This window comes from Momordica charantia (assembly GCF_013281855.1).
Source record: "Momordica charantia cultivar OHB3-1 chromosome 1 unlocalized genomic scaffold, Mcharantia_2.0 BLBB01000001.1, whole genome shotgun sequence".
Classification (NCBI taxonomy): Eukaryota; Viridiplantae; Streptophyta; class Magnoliopsida; order Cucurbitales; family Cucurbitaceae; genus Momordica; species Momordica charantia.
In genome coordinates this window covers 9,542,337-9,551,396 of record NW_028275157.1, presented here as the reverse complement: position 1 = coordinate 9,551,396, position 9,060 = coordinate 9,542,337, and the positions used below count along the sequence as shown (strand labels likewise).

The following is a 9,060-nucleotide window of genomic DNA, read 5'->3' as shown; positions in this document are numbered from 1 at the left end:
CATCAAGGGATGGGTGAGGAAGTGGTTCTACGCTTCGGGGGAATGGCTCGCAAAGGACGAGTCAGGTCGTTCCTTCTTTGACGTCCCCACTAGGTTTGGGAACCTAGGTACGGAGTAGTTCTTACTTTCGTAATTTTCTTCTGTCATTCAGGTCTAACTCGGATTTTGTCTTCGTGCAGTTTCAATCCGACCAATCCCCTGAGCTTACGCAGGCCTCCTTCGATACTCTGAAATACTACAAGGAGCGCTTTCCGAGGGGTAGGAAGGTCGGAACCCTGGTGACTGACGAACTGCTGCTTGAGTCCGGGCTGCTAGATTACAACCCTGCAGTTCGTCCCATCGAATCCTCAAGGCCGAACTCTGAACTTGGTATGCCGAACTTGCCTTCCCCCTTTTTTCCTCTAACCTTGTGTTGACCCTTGTTTTTATCTTGTAGCCATGGTTTGCGGATTTGCAAGCGGCGTGAAGCGCAAGTCTAAGGGCCGAGCCCATGCTCTTGAGGCTGCCCAGAGTTCGAATCCTCCCACCCCTGCCGTGGTAGGGCCTGCCTCGGAAGATCCAGCCCCGGTGATCGAGCTGGAGCTCTTCTGGGGGTCCTTCGAGGGAGAAGCGCCCAGGGATCAGACCGAGGCGGTGGACGCCCAGACCGAGGCGACGGACGCCCCGCCTTTGGGCGAGGGGGTGGCGAGGGAGGAAGCCCCTCTAAAGCGAGAAAAAGGAAGAAAAAGAAGGCGATCTCTCCCTCGGAGGTCGGAGCTTGCAGGGTCTTGCCTGCAGGTTTCGCTGATCGGGTGGACGATCCTGCGGCCAGGATGGGCGGGACGTCCGACGTGACGGCGCGGTTCAGAATTGAGCCGTCAAGTCTCGGGGGAGGGACCAGGTGACCCGCATCTCAGCTGCGAGTTTGGACCGCTGCCTAAGGAGGGCGTCCAAATTTGTGAGCGCCCCTGGGTCCGTTCTGCAGAGGACCATCGACTACGCCGCCGAGGTAAGACTAGTGCCCCATTTTTTGCTTGATTTCGCCCAACAGGTAGTTCGATCTAACTTTTTCCTTGTACCATTTCTCAGGTGTTCGTTGCTTCCATTCAATCGGCTCTGGTTGTAAAGGCCGAGCTGGATGGGAGGGAAGCTTTGGCAGAGAGGGAGAAAGAGGAGTTCTCCGCTGCCTTGGAGGCTGCTTCCTCCACCATGAAGGATGAGCTGCTGAAGGCTCACTCCGAGGTGGAGACTTTGAAGGCCGAGGTGGAGTCTCAGGCCGAGCTGCTGAAGAAGGAGGAGGACAGGCGCAAGGCTCAACTCCGAGCTGCCCACGCTATCACCAGGGGCTTGGAGGGGAGAAGTTCCAGCTCCTGAAGGAGAAGGACGACATGCTCCAGGCGCTTGAAGCGAAGGATAAGGAGTTGGGCATGCGACTGCCGAGCTGGAGACGGCGAAGGAGGAGCGCCTCAGCATGGAGTCCTGCTGGAGGAATCGTTTAGGCAACATCCTGACTTCGATGGATTTGCCAAAGACTTTTCTGACGCGGGCTTCAAGTTCCTCATGAAGGGCATTGCTCCCGACATGCCCGACCTTCAGATCGATTTCAGTGGTCTGAAAAGGAGGTATGCCGAGAAGTGGGCGTCTGGGCCTGGCGGCACCCCTGGCCCCCAAGCGTTGGTGGATCAGTATGTCAGGGATCTGGACTCTGACTACTCCGATCCCGAAGAGGACCAGGTCGACTCCACTCAGGAGGGCGCTCCCCCGTAGGCTCTTAGGCGACCACCCTTCACGAGGCTTTTCGCTGTTTCTCCTCCCTTTTCTTTTTGTTTGTAAGTGTCAGGGCAGAGCTGCAAGGTCTATAAGCCTTGGCTCTGCTCTTCATTCAATAAAGAGACTCCCATTTGCTTCTACTTTGTTGTTAGCGACCTCTTTTCTTTGCTTTTCCTTTGAACTGCAGCTAATGTCACCTCGCACCTTTTACTTATGAGGTCGCGCCTTTAATTAAAATAATTTGAAAGTTTGAGTTTGATCTCTTATGTTCAACACATTGCACCAACTCTGGATTTTTAACATTTCCGCCTTAACTTAAAAAGTAAAAAGGCTAAAATCCGTAGCTATTCTTCATATCGTTCCTCGTATCCTTAGGCTTCGAAGGATTGAATTTGAACCAACTGCTGGAATGCGATCGCGTGGGAGTCCGTGGCCCCCATTTAATTTCTGGTCGAACTCGGAAGCATGAAATTAAATCATCACATTTATTCCGATCATAATGCTTTTGGAACAGTCGTTACAAATTCATTGAAAACCCTTTTGGCATTTCAAGGATAATAACGCTTCAGGTATTCCGCGTTCCACGGGTGCGCGAGGACATCTCCTTTCAGATCGGCCAATACGTACGTCCCAGGTCGAACTATGCCCTTGATCTCAAATGGGCCTTCCCAGGCCGGATCAAGGGCAACCACATGCGTTTGGACCCTCCTTAAGACTAGATGTCCGACCTGAAAGGCCCGAGATCGAACGCGGGCATTGTAATGTCTGGCCATCCTGCCCTGATATTCCGCCAGGCGTAGCTGGGCCATTGCTCTTCTTTCTTCCAACAAGTCGAGGTTGAGGAGCAGCTCTTCCTCTTTGTCGAAGGCTCGTAATGCTCTCTACTCTGTTAGATGGCATGTCGATCTCAACGCGACTACAGCTTCGGAGCCGAAGGCCAGGGAGAACGGGGTCTCACCCGTCGACCCCGTTGGGTGGTCCGGTACGACCATAGAACTTCTGGTAGCTCCTCGGCCCACCTGCTTTCTTGGAGTCCAGTCTAAGTTTGATGCCTCGCTTGATGATCTTGTTGACGCCTCCACCTGCCCATTTGCTTGCGGATGTGCGGGGGACGAGCTGAGATGACTTATGCCAAGTTTGCTGCAAAAGTCTTTGAACTTGGCGTTGTCAAACTGCTTCCCATTGTCTGTCACTATGGCCTGTGGTATACCAAAGCGACATATGATATTCGTCCATACGAAGGACGTGACCCTGGATTCCGTTATGTGGGAGAGCGCTTCGGCCTCGGCCCACTGGTGAAGTAATCCACAGCAACCACAGGGAACTTGGTCTGGCCCTTGCCCAAAGGGAAAGACCAATGATATCTACCCCCCACTGCGCGAATGGCCACGGGCCGAGATGGGGGTGAGCAGCTCGGGAGGTTGGTGATTATGGTTCCGTAGCGTTGGCAATTGTCGCAAGTTCTAACGAACTTCTTGGCGTCCTGGCTGAGGGTCGGCCAATAGTATCCTTGTCGGATCACTTTGGCTGACAGCGACCGGGCGCCTGAGTGATTGCCGCACACTCCTTCGTGGATCTCTCTGAGGACGTACAGGCCCTCTCAGGGGTTAGGCATCTCAACAGAGGCAGGGAAAGCCACGTCGGTACAATGCCCCCATCTCGGACCACGAACCGAGCTGCCCGCCTTGCCAACTTTCTGCGCTCCTGGGGTCTTGTGGTGAGTTGCCCCTAATGAAGTCCGCGATCGGGTCCATCCATGAGGGTTCTGGAGCGCCGATCTCCATCAGATCTGGCTCTAAGATCGAGGATTATCTAGGATCTCGACGGGACCGAACTGCCCAGGTCAGTCCTCGTACGCCGATGCTAACTTGGCCAAGGCGTCAGTATTAGAATTTTCTGCCGCGGAATCCGGCTTACTTCGTAAGTTCGCGAAACTGGCGAGGTATGATCTGACCTTGCCCAAATACTTCTCCATTCGGGTATCTTGGCTTGGTATTCGTCCTTGATCTGGCTCACAACCAGCTGGGAGTCACTGAAGACCTTAACACAAGAGGCCCCCAATGCTTGAGCGACTCGCAGGCCGGCAATAATGCTTCATACTCAGCCTCGTTGTTAGAAGTCCGGAAGCTGAACCGCAAGGCATACTCAAATCGTTCACCCCCTGGTCCGAGCAAGAGGACCCCGGCTCCGCACCCCTTCTCATTGGAGGATCCGTCGACATAGACTGTCCAAGGCAGTCGTACCCGCTCAGCTCGGAAGGTGGTGTGAGCTCGGCTATGAAATCTGCCGCTGCTTGTCCTTTCAAACAACGCAGTTCTTGGTTCGAACTGGATGTCGTACCACTTAGCTCTATTGCCCACTTTCATTAGCGCGTCTGGAAGCTTCCGGCTTGTGGAAGATACTTTTAAGGGGCAAGTTAGTGAGCACCACCACCGTATGGGCTTGGAAGTATGGTCCAAGTCGTCGGACCGAGGTGATCAGCTCGTGGACGCCACAGCCGGGCACGAACTGCTCACTTTCATGGACGCCTCAGATGGAGAAGTTGGCTCTCGCTTTGGTTACCTCGGCCTGACGACTTAGACCATACTTCCAAGCCCATACGGTGGTGGTGCTCACTAACTTGGCCCTTAAAAGTATATTCCACAAGCTGGAAGCTCCGGACGCCTAATGAGTGGGCAATAGAGCTAAGTGAGTACGACATCCAGTTCGAACCAAGAACTGCGTTAAAGGACAAGCAGCGGCAGATTTCATAGCCGAGCTCACACCACCTTCCGAGCTGAGCGGGTCCGACCTGCCTTGGACAGTCTATGTCGACGGATCCTCCAATGAGAAGGGGTGCGGAGCCGTGGTCCTCTTGCTCGGACCAGGGGGTGAACGATTTGAGTATGCCTTGCGGTTCAGCTTCCGGACTTCTAACAACGAGGCTGAGTATGAAGCATTTATTGCCGGCCTGCGAGTCGCTCAAGCATTGGGGGCCTCTTGTGTTAAGGTCTTCAGACTCCCAGCTGGTTGAGCCAGATCAAGGACGAATACCAAGCCAAATACCCGAATGGAGAAGTATTTGGGCAAGGTCAGATCATACCTCGCCCAGTTTCGAACTTACGAGTAAGCCGGATTCCGCGGGCAGAAAATTCTAATGCTGACGCCTTGGCCAAGTTAGCATCGGCGTACGAGACCGACCTAGCCAGGTCGGTCCCCGTCGAGATCCTAGATAATCCCTCGATCTTAGAGCCAGATCTGATGGAGATCGGCGCTCCATAACCCTCATGGATGGACCCGATCGCGGACTTCATTAGGGGCAACTCACCACAAGACCCCAAGGAGCGCAGAAAGTTGGCAAGGCGGGCAGCTCGGTTCGTGGTCCGAGATGGGCATTGTACCGACGTGGCTTTTCCCTGCCTCTGTTGAGATGCCTAACCCCTGAAGAGGGCCTGTACGTCCTCAGAGAGATCCACGAAGGAGTGTGCGGCAATCACTCAGGCGCCCGGTCGCTGTCAGCCAAAGTGATCCGACAAGGATACTATTGGCCGACCTCAGCCAGGACGCCAAGAATTCGTTAGAACTTGCGACAATTGCCAACGCTACGGAACCATAATCCACCAACCCTCCCCGAGCTGCTCACCCCCATCTCGGCCCCGTGGCCATTCGCGCAGTGGGGGGGTAGATATCATTGGTCTTTTCCCTTTGGGCAAGGGCCAGACCAAGTTCCCTGTGGTTGCTGTGGATTACTTCACCAAGTGGGCCGAGGCCGAAGCGCTCTCCCACATAACGGAATCCAGGGTCACGTCCTTCGTATGGACGAATATCATATGTCGCTTTGGTATACCACAGGCCATAGTGACAGACAATGGGAAGCAGTTTGACAACGCCAAGTTCAAAGACTTTTGCAGCAAACTTGGCATAAGTCATCTCAGCTCGTCCCCCGCACATCCGCAAGCAAATGGGCAGTGGAGGCGGTCAACAAGTTCATCAAGCGAGGCATCAAACTTAGACTGGACTCCAAGAAAGGCAGGTGGGCCGAGGAGCTACCAAAGTTCTATGGTCCGTACCGGACCCCCAACGGGGGTCGACGGGTGAGACCCCGTTCTCCCTGGCCTTCGGCTCCGAAGCTGTAGTCGCGGTTGAGATCGACATGCCATCTAACAGAGTAGAGCATTACGAGCCTTCGACAAATGAGGAAGAGCTGCTCCTCAACCTCGACTTGTTGGAAGAAAGAAGAGCAATGGCCCAGCTACGCCTGGCGGAATATCAGGGCAGGATGGCCAGACATTACAATGCCCGCATTCGACCTCGGCCTTTCAGGTCGGACATCTGGTCTTAAGGAGGGTCCAAACGCATGTGGGTGCCCTTGATCCGGCCTGGGAAGGCCCATTGAGATCAAGGGCATAGTCCGACCTGGGACGTACGTATTGGCCGATCTGAAAGAAGATGTCCTCTCGCACCGTGGAACGCGGAACACCTGAAGCGTTATTATCCTTGAAATGCCAAAAGGTTTTCAATGAATTTGTAACGACTGTTCCAAAAGCATTATGATCGGAATAAATGTGATGATTTAATTTCATGCTTCCGAGTTCGACCAGAATTAAATGGGGCCACGACTCTCACGCGATCGCATTCCAGCAGTGGTTCAAATTCAATGCTTCGAAGCCTAAGGATACCAGGAACGATATGAAGAATAGCTACTGATTACGCTTGTTTACATGCGTAAAGAAGGTTTTAGATGCTGTTTTTACAATGTTTCAGCTTTGTTTCGGATTTTTCTCGATCGTTTGAGTTCCAATTCATGCAAAATTCTATGCTATGGTTTGTGGATGGCTTATATTGTATTTATGACATTTTAGGACCATTTGGGAGTGCAAATTAATCAAAGAAGCAAAAGAAGACGAAAAAGTTACATGGGAGGCGCCAGGCGCCTGGGAAGCCTGCAGAACAGGTTTTCTTCCAACTTTGCCCTTAATGAAACGCGTCTTCCAATGCGTTTTGGTGGTTCCAACCGATGCATACGTGTAGAAGAAGTGTTCCACTATCAGTTTGAGCACGATTTGGTCAGTCAAAAGAGTTGGAAATGGGTGATTCACCATCGTTTTAGGACCTACCTAACCAAATCTGCACACTATAAATTCCAGCAACTTCTCCACCACCAAATCATCAAGCCTGCTGCTTCCTTCTCTTGATCATTTTTAGTGTTTCTTTGTTGCTTTCTAAGTACTTTTGAGTTGCTTTCATTAGTTACTTTTGGTTTTTAAATCCCGAGCACTTTACATTCCTTTATTGAGCTTATCTTCCCTTTGCCTTTACTTTATTTTTAGTTAAGAGAGTTGTGTTTTTGGAGGAAAGAGCACGTGACACTCCCCCTTGCTTGAAAGAGAAGGGCGAAGCTCTCAATCCCGATAAAAACTCTCTGTTAGTTAACTTTTGTTTTTCACACATGCATTCCCATTCAACCATTTTACTTGCTGTATTTTTCTTCAATATGTCTTTCTAAATTCCCGTCTCTAGCCCAGTTATGGATAGTTAGCCTTTATGTCTAAAAAGGGTTGCTAAGAAGTAGTGTTTTTGCTTTCCATTCATTGCTCAACATGTTTTCCCAAAAAGTTAGAATTTAGAGAAGGCCACTGTAAGTCTTAACAGTCAATACTGAAAAGGTTGCTTATTTGCATTGTTGAGTGGTTAAACCGAGGAGAGGAGCGCCTTAGACATAAGGGTTTCGCTTAAGTAGCCTAGACATAGGACCTTAACCCGAGGTTGCGACTATTTCCATCCTAAAACTAAGATATCTCTCATAATAGACATATTAGGGAATGTCTTAGGACTTTGAACTTGCTTAGACATAAGTCAAGTGAGAAGCGTAGTCGTTGGTTTCTAAAGTAAAATGCATATTATCCTTAGCATGTCCTTGATTCTTTGTTGGCTAACTTGAAGTAATTCGGGCTAGTTTTATCATTATAAGTACAAATCCCAAATCCAAAACCATTATTTGTGACCACTTCCCATTTTTACAAGAATCACTCATTTCAACAACATTCACTATTTTTAAAACTTTAGAGTTTGGAAATTATTTAGAAGTCCTTGAGGATCGATACTTGGATACTCCATCCATTTTATATTACTCTGACAGGTGTGCGCTTGCATCTATATAATATTACCACGCTTAGTGCGTGCGTTCAGCATAAACTCCCAGTCAAGTTTTTGGCGCCGTTGCCGGGGACTTAGTTTTAAAATTATTTTCAAATTCTTTTAGTTTTTATTTTTGTGAATTGTTGTTGGGTGTAATTTCCATCCACCGTTTTTGTTTTATATTTTTGTCGTTTTTTCACAAGGGTAAGTTAAAGTGCATGAGCACAAGATCTTTTCTTCTACCCCTTGACCCTGAGATTGAGCGGACCCTTCGAAAACTCGAAAGGAGCAAAGACTTCGAAAACAACTAGAAAAGCAAAAAGAGAGAGAAGGTGAAATCAGTCCTGAAAGTGAGGTAGAGAGTACGAGCACATCAATGACAGATATTCCACCTCGTGATCCGTTGATCCACCTGCTGTTAACGGTAATGAGGGATCATGCGAGAAATGATGAATTCAACCATGTCCAGATGGCGGACAACAGAGACGTGGCAATGCGAGAATATGCCGCCACGGCTTTTCAGAACTTTGATTCAGGGATAGTCAACCCTATTCCAGCCCACGCAAACTTTGAGCTTAAACCAATGATGTTCCAAATGTTGCAGACAATTGGACATTTTGGAGGGCAGGAACATGAGGATCCACATGATCATCTGAAATCATTCATTCAAATTGCAAATGCATTTCGATTACCTGGTATAACAGACGATGCTCTGAGACTAACACTTTTTCCATTTTCTTTGAAGGACCAAGCTAGAGCATGGCTCAATGCATTTCCACCGGGATCCATCACCACATGGGGGTCGTTAGTGGAGAAGTTCTTAACAAAATTCTTCCACCTACTCGCCACGCTGATATCAGAGAGGAGATCATCTCCTTTAGACAGTATGATCGTGAACCTGTTCACGAGGCGTGGGAGAGATTTAAAGAACTAATCAGGAATGTCCGAACCATGGCTTGCCGGCATGCATCCAGATAGAACATTTCTTTAGAGGTTTAGATCATCCTACTAAGATGATGCTAAACAATGCTGCCAACGGAGCCTTTACAAAGAAGACATTCAACGAGATAGTTGACATCCTAAATGACTTAGCTTCACACAACGAACTATGGTGTTCGCAAAGATCTAGGGCAGCACCAAAGAAGCAAGATCCAGCTAGAGTTTTGGCTCTGGACATTGCGACCTCGATGCAAA

General features: G+C 49.9%; 1 non-coding gene across 1 annotated transcript; it reads right to left on the bottom strand.

The window, feature by feature from the left end:
• Positions 1 to 8,718: 8,718 nt before the first annotated feature.
• LOC148213241 (small nucleolar RNA R71) lies at positions 8,719 to 8,824 on the bottom strand. The gene has a single exon (XR_015793062.1). It is a non-coding gene; the product is annotated as a small nucleolar RNA R71 (small nucleolar RNA).
• Positions 8,825 to 9,060: the final 236 nt, after the last annotated feature.